The sequence below is a fragment of the Adelges cooleyi genome, unplaced genomic scaffold (assembly GCF_023614345.1).
Source record: "Adelges cooleyi isolate 19-005CV unplaced genomic scaffold, UGA_ACOO_1.1 ACOO_flye_CR_arks_rails_tigmint_CR_PRNA_384, whole genome shotgun sequence".
NCBI classification, from domain to species: Eukaryota; Metazoa; Arthropoda; class Insecta; order Hemiptera; family Adelgidae; genus Adelges; species Adelges cooleyi.
In genome coordinates this window covers 213,325-232,355 of record NW_026096061.1, presented here as the reverse complement: position 1 = coordinate 232,355, position 19,031 = coordinate 213,325, and the positions used below count along the sequence as shown (strand labels likewise).

The 19,031-nt window shown below is 30.0% G+C and overlaps 1 protein-coding gene across 2 annotated transcripts in view; it reads left to right on the top strand.

The window, feature by feature from the left end:
- The first annotated feature begins 13,934 nt into the window (after positions 1-13,934).
- Positions 13,935-19,031, top strand: part of LOC126841478 (high affinity cAMP-specific and IBMX-insensitive 3',5'-cyclic phosphodiesterase 8) — a 64,863-nt gene continuing 59,766 nt past the window's right edge. Inside the window, exon 1 of one of the 2 annotated variants that reach the window (XM_050577975.1) lies at positions 13,935-14,273. The gene's annotated coding sequence lies outside the window, so the exon portion shown is untranslated. The remainder of the gene's footprint in view (positions 14,274-19,031) is intronic. The other variant, XM_050577976.1, reaches the window with a different exon arrangement.

Genomic DNA, 19,031 nt, shown 5'->3' with positions numbered 1-19,031 from the left:
GGGCCCTATATAACTAAGTCTAAATTCATTGAGTTAAGTATTATGAAATGTATGTGTTTTAATTTTCATAGTTATTGTGCGTGAAATCAACTTTTTATAATACAAAATAATTAAACCAAATCACTTCAGTACTATAAAAATTAATGTCATTAAGTTTTAGGTTGAATATTTGTCAGGAATCAGAACAAATATGTATCTATAACATTATAAACGAAGATAAGACATTTCTCAAAATACTTTTGATAATTTTGGCATGGTCGTACAAAGTGTTTGTTTTGTTTTTGTTTTTTATACAGCCTTTTTTATAGTATAAAGGTGTTTTTCGCCAGGTAACATTAGGCATCGTGTGAAACACCTGAGTATACATGAATATTTTGCGCGATTTTCATACAGTGGTGTGCCTAAGCACAGTGCAATTGTTTTTAAATATTTTCATATGAAACGATAGCGACACCACAATGGCCATAATATATTTTTCAACTAAAAGAAAAAAACGTTAAAATTTTGTTGGATATATAATATAGTATAATTTTTTTATACAAATTTTATGCATGTAAATTATATTATACCGCGTTGTATGTATATTTGTAAAAAAGAATTTGAAAAAAGTGGGAGAAATAACTAAAATCTCTAATAATTGTAATTAGTATTGTTCGACATGCGCATAACAAAATCCTAGATAACGTATTATCCAGAGAAGTAATAACAATGATAAAACTTATAATATTTTCAAAATAAACTCGTGTATGGGAGGAATTTTTTTTTTATGTTGACTACATTTTTTACTATTCATACTCATTTTGTACACAAAGTCAATTTCATGAAGCTATACACATAACGTGAATGGCAGAGGAAGGAAGACGTCCACCGATCTACCAAATAAACACGACTTAAAATGTGTTTCAAAACGTTTCCGCATAAGATAGTAAAAAATACAACCATCCAAAAAAGTAATAACAATGATAAAATCGTATATTATTTTCAAAATAGTTGCGTGAGAGGCTTTTACAATTTGGCCAAAGAAAGATTACAAATTATATCCTGATACTGGTAACAAGAGCCCTAGATCGAGAATTACAATTAATCAATGGCGAAAGAATCGACGTGTCAGATTTACTAAACAAAGGGGCGGACGGAAATACTGTTACCCCGGCAAACTACACAGATAAATCGCTAAGATCTTCGATCACGGTAACCCGTTTTTACAGCGAACCCATAAAATGTATAAACAATTTATTCGTTAAAATAGTGGCGGTGAAGGGCATGGAAGAGCTTGGATTGCATGGAACGGTTTTGGGAGACAATGGACATGAATAAGTCACTGGTCGAAAAAATGATAATAGTTGTGAATTTTTTCCACAAATCTTCCAAAGGCGTGGGCACAACAGTAGTCATTGACGCTTTGGAATGCCTATTACCACACTACGATCGTCAGAAATACAGGAAATCAAATTACTTGGACCCATAACGGTTCGGTCGAAATGGATAACTTTAAGAAGGACTATGACTTTTTCCTAGAACAAAACGAATCGCATAAATAAATTAATAAGGTACTTTTTCTCATGGCCCGTTGTTTGCCGACTTGCACTCGTTATGTATATTTTTACTGTCATTAATTAAATGCACTCGTTTAACTTTGAAATATTATCTGGTGCAGTTTAATTTTATCTAACAAGCATAATAAATGTATTTATACTAAGCTAAAGCTATCTTCAAAACAAACAAATAGACCTAAGAATTTAAAATGTTTGGTATGTAATTGTAGGTCATCCTTTCCATTTGATAGAAACATAAGGTATATGGTCGTCAATGGCATTCTCATCGTAAATCTCTTCAACGAGACTCTCATAGTTACAGTCCTTGTGGTTAACGTGTTTGAGTTTTAGAACTGCTACCGAAAATATATTTACGATCAACTGTAAATTAAAGAAAGAACAATGCATTTTTTTAACTGCAAAAAAACAGATTCTATTAATTTATCTTTCTTTTTATTCTAAAACGATAAATATCCATAAAACAAAGCAATTTTTATTTTGTATTTACATTATTTCGGACTACTTCGTCTAAGACCACTTCTCTGGATAAAATGGTTACATTATGTAAGAAGCCTTCGTCATCTGATATTTTTATGCAAATGAATACTGCTGCGTATGATACATAGTCGGTGTCGAACACAACAAAATACGGTTTCTTCACTTCAGGATCTGCAAAGTGTATTATAAAAATTACCAATTAGGCTATATATTATAAAAAATTGGTGATCTATCAGTAAGTAAGTAAGTCTAATTATTAAACACTTAAACACCTAGTTTTGATTAATAAGGAATTTTTGTTCTATCATGATGAACGAATTTCACAAAAGGACCTAGATCCGCAAGCAAATAACAAATATATCTATAGAGTAGACAGTCTTTGCTACCACAAAATTAAAGTCGGACCTCCAAGAAAAAAAAAAAGAAGTGCCACAGTGTAAAAATTGTCAATCCTTTTTACATACCCGCAACTTTTGTCACAAAAAACCGGTTTTTTGTCAAATGTAGCGAAAACTGTTCAAAACCAAAAAAAATAAAGAGCTAAATGTGCAAATTGCGGGGAAGCTCACGCCGCCAACTGGAAGAGGTGCTCTGCCTACAAAAAGGCTGAAGAACGAGTGCATCCAAAGAAGACAACTGCGTATTCAGAAAAAATCAGTTAAAAAAGTAACAACGAATAACACCTATGGTCAAACGTCTCCTAATGCTAGGAGACCGACTCATTGCTGGTGGTGACTACAGCGCCAAACACTCTCAATGGGGATCAACACTGACCACTCCAAAAGGGCGTGCTTTGCTAAAAGTTGCTAACACTATAAACGCTGAAATAATTTCCACCAGAGAGCCAATATTATTTTAGTCGCTCTTTATACATAATCATTGCAAAGAACTACGATACGGTTAACTTTTTTGAAACTATTATTGGTATTGAAACTTAAAGTCCCAGAGAATTGATTAAACAGTAACACTGTAGTCACACTCTCTCTTTCCTCAACAGAAAAGTTTAGTTTATATAATTATTTGACACCATATATTAAAGAAATAAAATTAAAAATTCGTGATTACCCATATCATATCGTTGTACGCTAAATCCTAAAAAATACATCAAATATCAAATTATTATGAAGTTAATAAAACCAGGTTACTATATTAGATACACGGCATTATATCTATAACTGAGGTTACCTAGATCAATATTATTTAATGCATAACATCTAAAGCTTAACAATAAAACATAATATATAGCTTTATGACAAAAGCGAGTTTTTCTTTAAAACTACAAAAATATCTAATTATTTTTGTTTTATATTTACCTGATATACGTTGTACGTCTTGTACCATTATTTTGAGGAAATAAGCAGCTTCTAAAATTTAAAACAAAATACATTTTAATGTACCTACATACTTTTTATTATTGAAACCGATAGGTCATATTGGTATTTGTCAATAGACACAAATGATTATTTTCAACGTAAATATAAATAATAAATATGAAATATAGAAAACGAGGTTTATACTTTTATATGGTACAAGATCTGGACGTGCTGAAATAAAAATACAAAATTTAAGACAATCGTTTTTTGGTGTATACAAGTCGACTGACCCAACGAAAAGGGTCGTATCTCGTTTTTTTGCCACTTTTCAGGGTAACCAAACAATTATTCAAATTTAAATTCTTATTCTGTTTTTTAACATATCTGTTTAAAAATAATTAATATCTGATCTCTATTGGTTCACTAGACATACGATCTTTTTCGTGGGAAATACAGGAAAATATTCGTTATCAGACGATTGTGATATCTCAATATTGACAAAAATCGAGACACGACCCTTTTCGTTAGGGCAGTCGAAGTGTTCCTCAATCTATATAGCGATTTAAAATGTAACGACTCGACTTACAATTGTTAGGAAAACTGCCATACTTACAAATAATAACTAAACACGTTAATTATAAGTAGAAGATATCGACATGGTTAGCTTAAAAAGAAAAGCCGCCCACTGACGACACTCTTACAATTTTGTTTTGTTTTTAATTATGAGAGAGAAGGTAGGAGTAATAATAATGACTGTAGTACTCCTTGGCAATTTAGGATATAGTTTTCATTTGTAGGTCTGTCTGCGTATACATACTTATCAACTAAAAATTATGACTTTATATACTTTTTTTTTAAAATAGTCGAATTAGTTCAAAATTGGTATGGAATATTCTTTAGACATTTAACTACTGACAAACCAAAGTTTTAATAATTGCTTTGACCCAACTTTACATAAAATACACACAGAAACCCTCCGTTTTCCAATACTGTATACTTAAAGGCATCCAGACCAAGCGAATAGTGATAGACATTTTTAAGAATACCATAGTAGTGAGCCATATAATATAATATCCTAACATTACCCATTAAATATACTTATCAAACCGCTTCGGATTTAACACATAGGTAAACGTTCCAGTCAATGGTATGGCTCTCAATTTATTATTTGAAATGTATCTAATTGTATGACCTTGAGTTTCAATACTATGTTAAAAAAATTAAATATAGAAAAAGATTCAACCCCTTACACTGGAATTGCTGGAACTTGACCAAATAGTTCAAATAGTTCAGATCTTTGGCTGTATTACCACAGGGGATAAGTGAGAAATCATTAAGCGAGTAACCAAATTCAATCGGCATGCTATTTCTACAGAATGTCATTGAGCGACATTCGGTGACATTAAACTCTAAACCAAGGTTATCCTGCCCATGCAACTCTAATGCATTGAGATCAGATTGCGACAACAGACAGTCATTTATTGAGTAAATTTTCCCGAACAACTTTAGACCATCAGCGAACAAAGGAAAGTTGCAGTTTCGAAAAACACTCTTGACACTATTAATGAATAGCGCGGACAGCGACGGAGAGAGATGACCACTCTGCGGAACCCCGGAAAGTACATTAAAAACACTTTGACATATTGCTTGCAATTTTCTAAATAAGATTAGAACCAAGATAATAAAGGCTCTCCAAACTCACAACTCTGCAGAATTTTCAGTAGTACAGCATGGTTCACACTATCAGACGCTTTTTTGAAATCGGTGTAAACATCATCAACTTGGTCACCCCTTGAAAAAGCGTCAAATACATAGTCAACAAAGCCAAAGTTACACGTGGTTATTGAGCGACGTGGACGAAAATGATGTTGTTCGTCGACAAGGATCTGAAGACACCTACTATTATAACTCAGGCCATAGATTCACAGTCCTGATCTTTGATGGCGTGGAAATTTATTAAAATATATATGCAATGGTGTTGCGGTAAACAGTTTCTGATCTTTTTTCTGCAAAATAAAAAAACAAAAACACAAACACTTCTTAGTCACAAGACATCAATGTGTTGGTATGGTTTTTATGCAACAAACTCACTCGTGTACTTCTTATATATTTGTGCAAATACGCAATTTAAATAATAACACCTCAACACGAAAATTCAAAGACATCATATTTTATATACTTATATGTGTACTCGTGTAATTTTAGTTGGTTTTTCGATTCTTGATAAAACAAGCATTCGCAGATGATAAAATTCATTCAATTTGCCTCGCAGTTTAACTTCAGATAACATTATAACAAATGTCTTTAAAGTTCTCTCTTTCGTTTCTATTTTTTATCCTAGCGGTTAGCTGTATGGATACGGAGCGTAAGGGTAAAGCTTCAGTTTCAGCTGCACCCGAAAGAAAAACTGTAGCCGACCTAGATGAAGATAAGGTAATTTATAGTATTATTTTAAAACTATTAGGTTTTTGACAATATTTTTCTAAATCATTAATAATGGAACAATATTCCCTAAATAGAATTTTCTTATCTAGGAAACTGTTATTATTTTAATATTTAAACACTTACTAATGAAATTCTTGTCATAAATATTTTTTAGACAGAATGAGTTTCTAATATTGTTTGTTAAAAAAATTATTTTGCAAAAAAAAAGGTATATTAGATTAAAGTTAGATTCGTAACTTAACGATTCGAGTTAATTTCATTAAATATAATACAATTTTTAAACCAAAAAAATTATTAAATTTACTACCTCTGTAAACAACAAAATATTAATCTCTATCACACTTTGATGTATTAATTAATTATTAGTAGCTGTAAAACCGAATGTAATTAATAAATAATTAAAACAAAATTATGAATTTAAGTATACGGGTTGTGTGGTACAGAAAATAATGAAATTGTGTCTAGAAGATACATTTATAAATAATTTGGTTACTAAATTTTGTTCCCCTCCCCTCAAAAAAAAAAAAGTTAAATACACAAATCAAATTTATATTTTTATTCATACAAGATGGTAATTTTATTGTGATTCAATAATATCTATATTAGTAACTGATCTTTTTTCTCTATAGTGTTTTTATATAATGTGATTTCGGTGTTCCACAAATTTGTATGTTCTTACACCCCTTTCGAACGACCAAGTATTTTTATATCAACTTTTGAAACTGAATTAAAACGAATATAATTCATTAACTATTTTGAAGTTATTGAAGTTCATTCCAGGAGGAAGGGTCGAGTGTAGTATTATTTTTATCTGCGGACACTTCCCCTTCCGTACTAACTTTTGAATTCTTATAACTTTAAAAATAGTTTTTCAAAACTTGTTATCAACCAGTCATATTTTTAAGTAAAATATCCTTAGTTTTATTAGAACTACCTTTATGTTGATTAACGATTTTCAGATATTAGAAGAGTTATACGAGAAATGTAAAAAAGAAATTGTGGGTGACACCAATGACGTTGCAGCCAACAGCCTAAATGGTTTACCCCAAGACATTCAAGTCGATGAACGCTTGATCGACTTGGTCTTTTGCAGAGGCAAACAAATTCAAGGAGACGGTAAACCCAATGTCAACGAGACAAGTCAACCAAAATTCGATGGATCAGATGTAAAAGGAACTGGGGAACATTAAATGTTCATGAAGCTATAAATCTACAGAAAAAATAACATTCGAATGTATCTAAACGCAAAAATTATAAACTCATTGTATACATAATAATAATACAAATTATAATTGTATTGTAACAGATAAAAATAATAGAATATATTAATTAAATATCATATTTTATAGTTATATATTTTAGTTATGCAAAAATTGTACCAATAATTTATAATACAGTCCTACGGGAGATCAAATTTATAATTATTGATCATTTTAAAAAGGATTAATTATGACGAAAACAACTGCTTTTGCCGAGAAGGTTGACTATTTTAAAACTATGGATTGCAGATAAAAAATAAGGGTCGATCGTCTGTCTATAAAAATGTACTGTCATAGTTACCCATATATCGTAATTAACAATATAATGAAAATGTTTTCATTACCTGTTTACTGTTGATTCACTCGCACATAGCAACCTAGAAACTGACTACGGCCAAAGTGTAAAATTACCCTATTTTTGGGGTTTTTCCTTAATAAAAAAAAATTTGACTACAGATTTTTGAGAAAATTGTATTTGTTATAGTTCCATTTTAGATCTACCTTCGGTCTAATTTTCACATCTAAATATCTAAAACTTTGCTTGAAAAAGTGAAATAAAGAAAAAAATTCTATCCCTTCTAAGGGAAAGGGTTTATGATTTTTTTTTGGTTTGTTAATGTTTATCGATAGTACTATGTTTGAAGAACAATTCATATAGATTTGGAACATTTTCGACTATTTTTAAAAAAGTTAAAAAGAGCATCCTAATTTTAAGCTGAAAAATTAGTAAATTTTTTAGGTGTTTTTCTCGATTTTGACGAGGAAGGGGCGACTTTTTTTAATTTTTTGCCCGATAAAGTACCTTCCAGGTATGATTTCTGATCTATAGAGTTGCTACACGAAGAAATCAGTTCAGCGGCTTACGAGATATCGTGGGTCCAGACACAAAAAAAAAAAAAAACACATCATTGTAACAACAACATCGAAGCTAAAAACCGTAGATATGAGTGCACATACAGTGGAAAAATATTGATCAAAGTTTTTACATACTTTTTCTGAGTGGTCAGAGCTATGGAAAATACTAAAAAAGTTTTATAATTAGTATTTTTATAATCTCATAAAATATGACAACCAACACTTCTCTACTCTGCTGTACACTTCCTGAAGGTTTGTTTTTTTAGGTGTAAAATGATTATTCCCCTCCCACAAAAAAAAAAAACAAAAAAATTACTCGAAGGAATTTTGTTCCAGTTTTAAAAAAGTTGCAGTGCACTCAAACACAAAAAAAAAGCTGAAATCATTGTAAAACCAAAAGCGTCGATGAACTTGATAATGACCTTTCTATGTATTATATTTTATTTGTATACAAATATTTCTCACGACCTACAATGTTAGAAGAAACTTGAAAACTTAAAATTTGCAAAACACCGCCACAGTAAGTGAAAAAAATTAGGAAAGCCCATATGCACAGGTGCAAATTCAATGTAGACCTTTTACAAGCAAAACAAAACCAATCGCTCGAGTTCTAAACTACATATATAACTTTTTTATATACTATTATATTCGTGCGATTTTTTTATTAGTTTTTTCACGCCGTCTTCGTTTTACAAGCAACTGACCGTTCCATTTGATACCTTGAATGTATTATTAACAGCCAAAATAACCATTCTAGTACATAGTTTTATATGAGTAGGTATCAATTGAAATCCCGTTTGATTATTACATTAGAGAGAAACAATTGTCTAAAAATAAAGTATCTAATATAGTAAATTTGAATAGATATTTTATAGACAATTGCCATGAGATTACATTGTCACAAGCACCGTACAATATGCTGTAATAAATGTTAAAGTTTTTAACTTAAAAAAAAAACCGTATTTATAAATTTTTGAATAAATAGAATTTAGAATTTCGCTTAGAGTGTTTTCGTTTTATGAAAAGCCAGATAGTAATAAGCAATGTACATTTTAGATTCCAAGTGGAGCTTAGAAGGTACTTGATTTCATTGATGCATTTTTTCCCTTTAATGGTTTTTGGGTTTCTTCAAATACACAGACTACCTATTGAATTTAATTTGAAATTTATGAAATCTAACCTGAAAAGGTATTACTGTTTAAATATTATTTTTATATTATATTAAGTGACTAGTCAGTTTAGATAGACATTGTCACTGCTTTGGTTTTTGTCCGTTTTTAAGGGTGAACAAAATATGATCCTTCATAGATAATTTTTGAGATGCGACATTTTATGTTTGTAATAAATGCATCTGACACATTTTTCTATGCTCAAATTTCAGTTACTAAGATTATTTTAGTAGAATCAAATTTTGTTTTTATATTTTTTGTGCGTGCAATTGTTGGCACAATTTTTTATTTTGAAAATTCGCAGTTTATAATATGTAAATCACAAGCCGACAATATATTTTCGAAAGACATATAATTTCTTAACTTTTTTCTTTGTGTGTGCAATTTTTAGTATATATAACGCTCAAAGGTTATATTGTATATACCATAAGTTGCCAGTTTTTGTCGAACCAGATATACTATTTGCAAAAGATTTGTGCCCACAGATGATTTATTTTTTTTTTTTACAACTGATTTACAAATAATCCAAAAAATAAATGGCAAATTTTCCGTTTAACTTTTACCTTCATGTTAGGTAACACAAAACCAGTGTCAACGAACAATATTAGAAACTAAACATTCACATACACCGACCTCGTTGATAAGTCTTTAATCATTAAGTACCTTTAATAGGACTAAAAAGTTAAAGTAAAATAAATGAATTATAAAAACATGCTTTTCTAAAAACATGCTTTTCTAAAAACACCCTTTCCAAAAAATAGTAAAAAAGTGCACTAAAAAGTAAAAAATAATTTTACTACAAGAACAATTTTCCAATCAACTGTAGCGCATTTAATTTAAAATGTCAATTACTTTAAAAACGAGACCTGAAAATTAAGTACAATTTTAAATAATGTTAAACGTCTTTAATTTTTTACTAAAAAGAAAAACGTGGGCCCTATTCAACAATGTCCAAAATCATTGAATTAAGTATTATGAAATGTATGTGTCACACACTAATTTATATTAAACCAAATTTATATTACAAAAAAACTTACAATATAAAACATAATCTGTCCAATTTACAATATAATATTAGCATTAATATCTTATTAACTTTGCAATTTAATCGACTTAATAAAAATGAATTATCTATTTTGTTATCTAGCAATTTGGAGAGAAAGGTGTTGTGTGATATATTTCTACATATTTTTTATGTTTCTAAATTATACATTTTATAATTATTTTCGTTACCGGTGTGAGGTGTTTTTTTTTAATGTTACATTTGTATATCATAACCATAGCGCCCTCTAGCCGTGGCCTGTACTTCCTCTTTCTTTTCAAATTGTACAAATTTACATTATCTGTTGTGTGTCATTAATATCATATAAAACGATCACTATTATCTTATTATTTTATTTTGTACTAAAACTTACTTATACGGTTACTCGTAATTTAATTATTCTTTTGTATTTGTTTATATTATTTGAGCTGTTGTATTTAACAAGGTTTGTATGTAGGCATTGTTTTCAGAATAAAAAACTTTTGTAAAACCACTTTTCAAATTAAATTACACGGTACATAATACATGGAGGGTAACAATCCAAAACGTTGTACTGCCAAATTTGAATAAATTGAGTTAGACATTGATTCTTCTTATTGTAAACTAAACGAGGAATTGGCACTTTTATTATTCTATTCCATTTGTATAGCGTAGAAACAAAGGATTTAAAAGCTAGCGCTATGTCAGTTTAGTAAACCGAAGAGTTGTAGATATTTTAAATTCAAGTTTAAAAAAAATACAAATTTACTTTTAAAACAATCGATGGAATAATAGTGAAATGATTAATAAAAATAAATATTATAATGAAATATTTCAGACTTCAAACACTATGAACAGTGGCAATACATTTTTTTTTTAATTATGTCAACAAAGAAAATATAATTATTAGCCTAAGGAAAATAAAATATTGAATAGAACTCGAAACAAATTATTTAATATGTTTTTTTTTTGTTGTTGGTTCAAAATGTGCTATTTCCTTTAGTATCAATATATAATAATGTTATCTCCTACAACAAAACGTGCTATTTTCCTATTGTCTTCTTTTGTTTGGTAGCCTTTAATTTTAAAGCAAATTATTAAATCAGTTGACTGAAATCTGTATATTTTTTTAAAGAGGTTTTATTATATACATTTGCTGGTTACTTAAAAAAAAAAAACCTGTTCAATTTCAACTAACAGGTACTTGGTTATTAATGATAACATTTCGAATTGTATGATATCAACGTATACGGTGTGTTATATTACAGTCATTATTTTCGTTTAAATTGTAAATTTTTACATAAAAAAATATTATTTTATTACATATGATTAGTAGATACATATAGTTAAATAGAATAAATTTTGAATTAAATCTGTTTATCAATATTAAACTACGCTATTTCCAATCTGTTTTTCTGTACTATTTCCGGAAATAGTACGTTTTGCATCAAACTTAATAAAAAGTGTAAAAAACTACCTAAGTAAGTGAAAATAATTGTATTTTATTTACAAACTTGAATCCTTTCGCCATTTTACATCCATAAAGTTCATAGTTTTTAAACATTTATTTAAATTGTGGTCGAAACAGAAAACTCGATTTTCTGAAAATTGTCATTTTTGGAAATACAACGTTTTGGATTGTTACCCTTCATGTAGAAACAAACAAAAAAAAAGCATGAAGACAAAAGCAAGAAAATGGTTAGTGCATATTGTCAAAAAAGAGGAAGGTGACTTTGTGTTAGCTGGTTTATCAGAAGATAAATTACTGCGGTGTATATTACCAAGTGATAAACAATGTTACTAAGAAGATTGAACCACTTAGTTTTTATGGATGGGCCCGCTAAGGATTGGTATGAATGAAAAAAATCTTTTCTCATATTATTTGCAGACAAAGGCTGGTTTAATGCAAGAAAAGCTTATAATTACAAATATCTAGGCGGTTCCTTGGTGGACTATGTTTTAACGAAAGAAAGATTATGATTGGAAGCTGAGAAAACCGGGACATTTTCATCAAGGATAAATATGATTGTAGTAGGGTTACCATTAGAAATTCAATAAGAACTAGACAGAGAACCAATAGTGACAACGGAGGAGCTGTTTACTGAACTAGGGAAAATGGAAGATTCAGTTAGGTTAAAAAAATAAGAAGTTATGTCTATTTCAAATCCAAATAATAAAATAGAAAAATTCAAAAACAGATCGGAAGAACAAAAAAAGAAAATATTTAAAACACTAAGAAAACCTTGTTAAATGTGTAAACATTTAAAGTGGCGATACCGTTACCCTCCTACAACTGAATGTAGAAATAAAAATTGATATGCCTCTAAGATTAAAGTCAACTTAAATGAAGCAGTCAATGCGTATGCAGATCAGGTAGCAGATGTTATGAAGATTGAAGTAGACAAGAAATCTTTAAACTAAAATAAAATTCATAGATTAAGATAAATGTACTTGACGATAAGAAGATGAAAATAAAAGCAAATGTACGACAGTGGTTCAAATTGTCAGTCTAGTAAACCAAGGAGTTGTGGATATTTTAAATTCGAGTTTAAAAAAAACAACAAATTTACTTTTAAAACAATCAATGGATTTAAGTTCAACAGATTAATAGTGAAGGAATGAATACAAATAAATATCAAAATGAAATGTTTCATTTTACTTCAAACACTATGAATAATGGCAATAAAGTTTTTTTAAATTATAGAATTTTATATAATGTTCAAACGCGTTTTATACACAGTAGGAATAAGCTATAAAAAAGCTCTCCGGCGGATCTCGAGTAGACTTCATGACAAATTAAAATCTGTTTTCAGAAGTCAAATCGCTTTAATACGATGATCGGTCCGATTTAAGTTAAATGGGTAGTTTTTAACGGAAAAATGAACTAAAATGGCTTTTACTCATAGGCAAAATTATTTAAATTAAAAATAATACCACGAAGCTTATACAACGACGGCTTAGTGCACAATTGTTATAAGACCACTTTTTCCAAAATACATTTTTAAATGGAGAGAAATTGTGTATGTTATAGTTCAATTTTAGGTCTACCTTCGGTCTAATTTTCACATCTAAATGTCTAAAATTTTGCTTGAAAAAGTGAAATAAAGAAAAAAATTCTATCCCTTCTAAGGGAAAGGGTTTATGATATTTGTTTGGTTTGTTAATGTTTATCGATAGTACTATTTTTGAAGAACAATTCATATAAACTTGGAACATTTTCGACAATTTTTAAAAAAGTTATAGAGCATCCTAGTTTTAAGTTGAAAATTTTGTAAATTTTTTGGGTGTTTTCTCGATTTTGACGGGGAGGGGCGACTTTTTTTAATTTTTGGCCCGATAAAGTCCTATAGTTATTGTAGTATTTAATATTTTCACTTATCATGAATGGCAATTAGCTATTATGGTTTTAAGCAGTCAATGCGTACGCAGATCAAGTAGCGGATGTCATGAAGATTGAAGTAGACAAGAAATCTTTAAACTAAAATTTAATTTATTAGATTAAGATAAATGTACTTGTCGATAAGAAGATGAAAATAAAAGCAAATGTACGACAGTGGTTCAAATTGTCAGTCTAGTAAACCAAGGAGTTGTGGATATTTTAAATTCGGGTTAAAAAAAACAACAAATTTTATTTTTAAAACATTCGACGGATTAATAGTGAAATCATAATTAATTTGCAATAAACATCAAAATGAAACGTTTCAGACATGAAACATACTAGATTTGCCTACCTCTGCCGCGTGAGTTGCCACTGGAGTAGGAGGAGACGACCAGAGCTTTCGGCCGCCACCGCGAGCGCGCGCTGATTGAACGGCGCTGGGTAGTGAAGCCGGCCGGCAGCGAACGGTCGGCCACGGACGGTGGCACTTCAACCGGCGACGGGCAAGCGAGCGCGCTACCTCAGTGTCGGCGGTTATTATTGTAGTGCGGCCGTGTGCGGATATTCGCGAGTGTACCATCAACGGGTTAATAATGGTCATGACGTCCGAATACGGTGCTTAAGTGTCGGATTGGGGAAAACAAAAATTTCTATATTTTTTTTTCCGGCGCAAATGTTTCAACCGGAAACGATATTTTTCGCGTTTTAACGGTGTCCACGGCCGGCCCTTCTCGAAAGAGGATTACACGTCCGGCGCGGCCAAAAAAGGATTAATATTTAATAAGACATGCGAATTTCAGTAAGTCACAAAACTGCCGTTTGGTTTGATTTTCGTTTACGAGTTTTCTATTGTCTAACCGATTTCGATTCGAAGCTTGGCCAGGATTAGCCGTTATTTGACCACAAAATGTTTTTACCGCGATGTTGCTCGTGCAATCATCGAGAACGTTAAATTAAAGTAATTTGCAATATTGCACGAACGTCTTGTATTCGATGTACTACTCGAAAACTGTAAACTGCATTGTATTACGGCAATTGACAGCGTATATCATTTAGTACAGTCTTTAGTTAGGCACGATAAAGTTTCCAGCCAATGCGATTTTGTCAATAAAAGTTAGAGCACTCCATTTGTGCTATCGTCGAAACTAATGCATACAATTAATTAGCATATTTTATAACCGAAAATTGTAGCGTTTCCATTTACAACGCTATCTAAACTGTAATAATTGTTGTTTATTTAATTTTAAATTGTTATTAACACGCACATACATGAAGGTAGTGTATATTAATTTGTAATGTTGTACCGGGTGATCCATGTTTTTAAAAGAGCAATAATTTGCTAAAAATGTCGACTGGTCGGTTAGGCCAGTTTTTAATATGGTTTTGCTTTTAATGTTATTAAATTTACTCGACATTACTCAACCGCAATCCACTTGGTGTCCTAAATTTGTAATAATTTTTTTTTTTATTATTGTATATTAACACGAACAAATGTGTTTTAAAAATTAAAAATAAATATAAAATTGTAATTACTTACCCGGAAAACGAGTGTCTAACGTTAAACGGATCACATTACATGGTTACATTACTTTGTACACACTTATATAAATTATAAATAAACCAATATCGACTTACAAATAAACTTGAAAACTCTAAGTGTCGTTTGTTCACCCATTTTTATTGGGTTAACGATGAACATAATAATAGATTATAATTCATATCAACATTTTGTTAGTAAGTATGCTCAGAAAGGAAATAAAAACTGGCCATATGGTTTTGTCTGCTCTTCAATTTTCCATCGTCTTAATTATTACCAGTGCTATTCTATTATTACACTTTTAGGTGCATCTGTATTGTATAATACGGTTTTACTACCTTAAAGTGTATGAGTGCTGATTGAATGGATGGGTGTTTCTCTTTTAACGTATAATAATATACTTAGATAACATTTATTTGGCCTCGAGTGATTAAATGTAAGATTTGGTGTATTTCAATACCATATTATTTATTTTGTATACTGATTTCTTCTGATTTATAAGTAGTATTTTTTCGGTACAACTTGAAAAATTGTAAACACTAGAAGAAAATGTTTTTGAAAAATTACATTGGTACGTTTTTGGCACTCTTGGTGAAAGTATTTTTTTATTTTTTTTCAAAAATCGACCTCAATATTTCATCACGAATTAGATAGATAACAATTTGTTTAGTAGCATAAAACTATTTCACATAAGTTGTTGTAATCATTTATAAGAACCAAACGTCCATTATCTGTGATTTTAATACAATTGAGATAATTTATGGTTATTCGCAGAGATTAATCGTAAACACCATTATTCATTAAAATACTAATTGAAAACGTGTGCTCGAGAATTGTGTCGAATTATTATAAATATTTATTAGTTTTGTTATATTTTTTATGATTGTAAAGTATACACTTTTTACGTTGTAATTTAGTCGATGTGTGTTGAAATAATATATTCATTCCCCATAGGTGGCTGTTAATGGTAAAACTGTAAACATCAACAATGTCGCATTTCACTTGGGGTTTACCAATCAAAACATACAACAAGTGTTGTTATAGTTTTCACTCTCCTCTTATAGTACTAGACCGTTTAGTCAAATATTGTTTTACATAATTTAATACTAAAATAAACATTTTACCTTTATAATAACATAATACATATTTTATGAGTCGACAAAACGTTCATAAATTATATTTTGGATCCTGCAATTTACAGCCAGTACACCTGTAACGGACAATTTAAAAAAAAACTAAAATAAATTATAACCAGCCGGTTTTACAAACATTTGTTAAGAATTTAACTTATTGTTAATTATATTTAACAACTAGTCAGTGAAAATTGGGTTTCATCAAGATTTGTTAGCCTTAACCCATTGTTAAATTAATCACCCGAAATCGGCATGTTAAAAATGTAGTACATATACATAATATTTATATTATTATAGTTCAGAAATTGTTTTATAATTTTTGTTGACTGAGTATACTAGTAATAATATATAATAATGAATTACACATTAGATGAGGAATTTCTTTATATTGAGTTTATAGGGAAACAATAGAAATGACAACTTCGATAACTCTTTATTAGGTAAGCAGAAGTTATTTTATGTAGGTAGATTAGGTAAAAAGCAACGGCACAGACTTGCATTATAGGTTCAACTATCATAATTTATTGTATTTTGTAATTTAAATACTATTATTATGTCTTGCCTGTCCTGAATGTAACAATGGAAATAATTCTTATCACTACCTACTTTTTTTTAGGCCTTCAAAATAGAACATTTTAATGACCAACAATTTCTAGAAAGGTATAGACTATCTAAACAATGTGTTAAACAATTATATATACATTATTTATACAAACTGAAAAGTTAAAAGAAAGTAAAATTAAATGCCAAATAATAACAAACAGACAAATTAAATAATACAATCACTTATCAGTTATCACATATTATCTTAATAACCAATGATAACGTTGGAATCGAGGTGGTAACCGCATTGGTAACCCAACTAACGTTTTGTTAACTTAACAAACAGAATTTAACAATAATAATGTTATGGTGAAACTTATTTCATTTAACCAGATGTTAAATTTAAACGAATTGTTAACTAACATTGTGTTAAGAGTGTATTTAACAATAGTTGGTGAAACCGGCTGAATGTATTTTATTTTTTGACAACAAATGGTTAGCCACCTAGCTTCGTTCATAAGACAATACAAATTATTACATTTAAATATAAAATGCTACATAGAGGGTTTTCTCACATATGTATGCTTTACTATATGTCTCACCAATAATTATGATTCGAATGTATTAAATTTAATTAAATAGCTAGCGAATGGTATTATTGTTCCACTCAAAAGTATTTTATTGACCAGCTTTACCAATAGTTTTATATACAAATATATGTGTAAAGTTATTATAGAACAATCAATCATATTTCAATTTCATAACTGCGCGACGGCCGCTGGGTATTTTTTTTTGTATGAAATTAGCGTTTAACCTTGTATTGAAACATAATATTTTAATGTTGGAATAAATTGATATCTAAAATGTTTATTATTTACCGATATCTATATTTATTTAGTTTAATTACATAACAATATGAATTAATAATGAAACCGTCGTAGAGTATACTTATTTTCAAACCTAGTGTTTAGTGTTTTAGACATAAACAAAGCAGTCGGAACGGATAAAATAGTGTACACGAATTGCATGTATACATTCAAACGTTATTGCAGTTTTGTGTTTTACAAGCTATTGTTTGGGTGTAGTCTGATTACTCCTTAAGTAAACCGTGGATTAGGTCATCAACCGTTTGCATGTATCCGAGTGGAGGATATCTCTTATAAACTCCCACGGACCCGGTTATACGAACCCCGGACAAGGCCAACCCTTTCAGAGCTTGCGAAAGTAACAATACCGAATTCCCCTAGGTTCGATTTATACCTTGTGTTTCTTTCTTGTTTAACCGGCGCTCGTCTTCCTTTCTAGAAACAGTATAATAACCAAAGTCCTTGAGTTTCCTCGGGACTACAGTAATGGCTCGGCGTTTTGCAAACCTCTTTGTTGCGCTTGTCATTGTTCCTCTTCTACGCTGCTGTCGATTTGGGCACTTTTAATGTTGAAACTGTTTTTAAACAATTCGTTTATCTGTTACTTGATTGTTGATAAATGAAAGTACAAACGTTATAATATATTTAAATAACAAAAAAATATATACCTACGTCGGTTATCTTAAATCTTATACAATCTTCGATGTTAACATTTTTGTACAGAGTTTATGTACGTTGCAGGCATTAAAACCTTATAAAAAATGTAGTTGTCGTGTTTGAAGTGTAGTCGATTTCGGTATAAATAGAATTTTGTCCAATATTAATTATTAAAAGTAATATAATATGTATAGTGTCGTTCAGGAATATTATATTATGAGTAATTCTAACGTTTATTCGGGGTAAATAATGTATCGACCTTAAGTATTACATCTGAAAATTCATAAAGAACTGTAAACTGTATTAAAACTTTCACTTTGAATCAATAACAGCTTTTAAATTAATAACGAACTCGAGAGATGTTTGTAGACTAAAAACGTAATAAAAATAGAAATGCATCATACTTGTATTAAACATTTAAATGATCAAAGAAATCATTCTCGTTTTATTCGCTTAGATGCGGAGCTGAGTTTTAATGGAATTATACATAATATTAATCAATCTTGAAGAATACATTAGATGGGCTAAGAGCTTCAAAAATGTTGTCCGGTATATCTAACGTTAGGCTCGGTTTTGGTAGCAGACAAGAAGGTGTTCCTCCCTTCTCGGTTCTCATAAGATGGCTTATAATAAAACATACACTCATTTTAATCATAATTAGACCCGGACGATTTTGGCTCTATAATTATTATTGTACATGCGGGTGTTGTTAGCACCGTCGTCGTCGACTGCAATGTAATTTTATCTTTAAAAAAAAAAAAAAAAAGCGATGCTAGTGTTTGTCTAGTGGCCCGTTATCTAAGAAAAACAATCCGATCTGT